Here is a 4231-nt window from a genome sequence, read left to right on the forward strand (position 1 = left end):
AAAGTAGGTTCTTTCCCATCCCTTAAAAGGCAACACAAACCCTTCTTGCCCCCTAGTTGTTTCCCTGGTATATATCTCCACTTTGTTTTATTTTATTTATTTATTTATTTATTTATTTATTTATTTTTGTGCTAAGGACTGAACCCAGAGCCTCTAGCTTGCTAAGAAATCATTCTACCACTGAGCTAAATCTCCAGCCCCTGTCTTATTGTTGTATCTTGCTACCTATGTTCCACATTTGTACAAAGCCACTGGCTACTCAGAATTTTTATCTGAAACTCCTCATCAGAAGTTTGTAAACTGGTATGAGGAGGTGGCAAGGAATGCAAAGCACAGTGTCAGTGAAGACCACTTATTCTCCATATTTAATATGATCTTTACAATACTCTCTATAGTGTTTGCAAATGTAACAGTAAAATAAACCTACTCAGGGAGAATTAATTGGTGTTCATTCCTTAAAGAAATATCCATCATCAAAAGAAACCAGAATGGAAGGTCAGGAAGAACCTAGGAAACACAAAGAATGTATTGAATAAATGCCACTTAGTGAAGTGAATAAATAAAATTCATCAAGGGTTTAGTACTCTTGACTATATATTTCTTAAGCATTTTACTTGTTACAAAGGGCATAATATAGTCCCTTTTCTTATTTGAACTTGCTCTTGTTTTTGGAAGAATACCTGCTGTGTTAGAAACATGTTTGATGTGTTTCTGTACAGTTGGAGAATGTGCCCCAACATGTGCTACCTTTGGTCTCCAGTCAAATGAGCAGGAGGCAGAACCATAATGATGAGCTTGATACCCAGCCTGGTGAACCATTCATTTGAACACCGGATTTCTGCTGAAGAGGCTCACAAGGAAGAGAATCCTCAGATTTCTCTTGCTACTCTTCTGTTACTAGGCTTTGTTCCCCTTGAATTCTGTAAGCATACAGTTTTAAAAACAAGTAACAACAAACTCTAAGATGTGACATAGAGTTGTACATTTGCACCTGAAGAGGCACTGGTTTTCTACTTTTCTAACAAAAACAGCAAACCTGACCAGGGAAGGGAGACAGATGTGTTTCTCTACAACAGCATGGGCCTATGAAATTGTTCACATCTGATGCAGATACCAGAAATAAGGGCCGGGGAGATGGCTCAGTGGAACAAGTGTGTACCTGGAAAGCACAATGGCCTGAGTTCAATCCCCAGTTCCGCAAATAAATAAGTAAATAATAAGATATCAGAGATAATTCAACATGGAAACTTAACCAAAATTATTTTCTATCCATGAATAAAGTACATTTTAAAGTGCATGAAGTATGCTTAGATTTCTCTTTTTTCTAAAGTCACATTGTAGTTTCTGGCAGAGGAACATACTGGGAGAACTCCTGACATTTAAAAAAACATTCAAGATATGACATTATAAAAAATATCCCTATATGGAGGGAGCTTTTTATATACATGTTATTTTTGTTTAAAAATTATGTGCTAGTGAAGGATGAAAATGACCTTGGCTTTTATAATTATTTATTGATAAAAATGATAGGCTTTAATGTTTGGATTCAAATCTTTATTAGTCATGCAAATTTCATTTCAAAGAAAAGATTTAGATTGCAGCTTGAAAATAGGAGGCTGGGGCTTGCTACGTGCTCCTGTGTCTGTTCAGAATATTTATGCAATATTCAGACTTGGCTATAATATATAATTCTTAGCTATTATTTCAGTTGCAACAATAATTTTTAGATTAATGATTATAGTTTTGGTAAGGCATACAGGAGAAGTTATATATTCATGCTTGAAAGGAGGGTCATTAAATATTCATTATTACCCCTCAAATTAGTTGTCATGCTCTATGTAACAGTTACCCATTATCATTTCACTAGTTTAGATTCAGTAATAAGTGAATAGCTCCTAGCAGTAAAGGAATCTGGGGGTGGTAGATGAGGAACAGGGAGGGAAATGATTTTAAAATCCATTTGACATTTATGTTGACAAGTTATTTAAAGGAGTTACTGTGTTGTCAATAAACACGCTTTTTGAAATATGATTGTGGTTGGATTTTTCTGGTTAATTACTCTGATTGTGAACAATGGTGCATCTCCAAATAATTATGAGGGAAGAATTATAAAGGCTGAAATATTTTAGTCTTTTGCACATACCTAACCTTGCCATGAAAAAGAGCTTTTAATTATTATAAACAGACATTGAAATCTTTGCTTTTTCTGGGAAACTACATTGTATAATTTGTTAGTTTTCCCCATCTGGCAACAAATTTATCCTTAAAAAAGAAAAACAAAAAGTAAAATAATATTTTTATGAATATTTTGGAGGAACATATATAGATAATATGTATTATTAGTCCATTATAGAAAGATAATAAGAGAAAACAAATATAAATACATTTTGGTGTTAAAATACTTTTCTTTTTCTTCCACATACCTTGGTATTCCAGTGTAGTTAGGTAAAGACATTAGGACAGTCACATTTTCTTAAAATCACATGAACAAATCCTTTCATACTCCCCAGTAATTCTAAATTGGTTCTTTTCCCATAGAAGATAATCATAAATTTGATTCTGATCTCACCTAACTTTAGAGCTTTTTGCCTTAAAGAGTCAAATTATAGCTGATGAACACATTTTGCATTTTCCACATTGCATCTGGACTCTTCATAGTTTTTATTTTATTTTCTGCACAGAGGAGAGGAAAAAATATAAAGGCCCATGAATCAATCTAGATAATGGGGAAGGCTGAATGTAATAAATAATACAGTAACAACCCTAAACTAATGAGGTGTTGCTAAGGTACATTTCATAGGCTCATCCGCTATATAAAAACTCACTAATAACCCCTTGGCGTAATCAGATGATAAAGCTTTGCCATAAGGCAACACCTGTGCAATTAAAACTGCAGATTCTTTTGCACGTTTCATTAATTTCAGGATTTTATAAAGGCACAATGACTACACTAATAATCTAGTCTACTTGACTCCATGTCTACTGGAAACAAAGTGTCTAAATAGATAAAGGTAATTAATTAGAGATAAATGGAGCTAATCAGACTCAGTTAACACTAATTCTCTGAATTAAGACATTTTGGGACACCTACTATCCCATCGACTTTGATGTTTTACATTACAAATAGGTTCTGAAGGAGTCAGAAAATACTGGCATTTGAGAATTGAGCAGTCTTTTGATGGCATATTTAGGTATCTGAAGCTAAAGGAGTTTTCTTTCATATTGTGCTATTTCACCACCTTTCTATTGGAGCTTAAAGAATTCACTTTGTAGTTATTCTAGTCTGTGCTCGTCTCCATATAAATTTTAATAACCTTTGCTATCATTTTTATTATCTGTCTAGCCCACCAATGGAAGGAAATCACAAGTTGTTCTATCTCTTAAATAAAGACTTAACCTGTTACATTAAGGAAATGTCAGGACTCATCAGCCTATATCCGAAAATTCTGGTCCTTTAAAGAGAACAAACACCTAAAATTCTGATCCTTTAATTCAGATTCTTAGAAGAGAACAAACCTCTGCTTCACTGTTTGGACTGAAAATTCAGTGATACAGCAGAAAGAGCATGGGCTTTGACGTCAGAAGACCTGAAATCAAATTCTGTTCTTCCTTTTACTGAATGAATGATCTTAAGGAACTAGTTTAACTTCTCTGAATTTGCTCCATTGTAGAATGGAAATAGTACTGATTCGTGTATTATGAATAATGAGATAACTTACTTAGTTGGTCATCATTAGCTGTTAGCCTGAGGTTGAACATATAACCTAACACTACATCATGACTGACAACAACCTTGCCAAAAATGTACTGTTTCCAACTTAGCCACATGAAAATCTGTGAGCTGTGTGTAAGAATTGACTGAAGGAACTGGAGCTTGTTGTGAGAGTACATGCAAGTGTCTGGGGTGGATCCCAGTGAGGCAAAAAAATTAACTTGGGAGAACATGAATCTCTGCTCTGATTTTCTACACTGAATAGCTATTCCTTTTGGCAAGTTATTCCTAGTCCACTAGAAGAGATGGATTGCCCCAGAAATGAACTGTGGATATACCTTAATATGAAGCAGACATTTGACCCTAGGTCTAGGATATTTCCTTCCTTTTTCTGGTCCCTATTCCAATTTACCTGGAACACTCCTGGATTATTCTAGCAGTATCCTAATATCCTTTCCTCTATTTCTTTCTTCTGTAACTGTCACCAAATTAATGTTCTTTATAAAAACTTTTCTCATT

General features: G+C 34.3%; 1 long non-coding RNA gene across 1 annotated transcript in view; it reads left to right on the forward strand.

Annotated features, from left to right (window-relative positions):
* The window catches only part of LOC111817922, a 20185-nt gene extending 18178 nt beyond the window's left edge, over positions 1-2007 (forward strand). The window contains exon 3 of the long non-coding RNA XR_002822018.1: positions 720-2007. This is a non-coding gene — a long non-coding RNA (uncharacterized LOC111817922). The remainder of the gene's footprint in view (positions 1-719) is intronic.
* The last annotated feature ends 2224 nt before the right edge of the window (positions 2008-4231 follow it).

The sequence above is a fragment of the Octodon degus genome, unplaced genomic scaffold (genome assembly GCF_000260255.1).
Source record: "Octodon degus isolate 3935 unplaced genomic scaffold, OctDeg1.0 scaffold00074, whole genome shotgun sequence".
NCBI lineage: Eukaryota > Metazoa > Chordata > Mammalia > Rodentia > Octodontidae > Octodon > Octodon degus.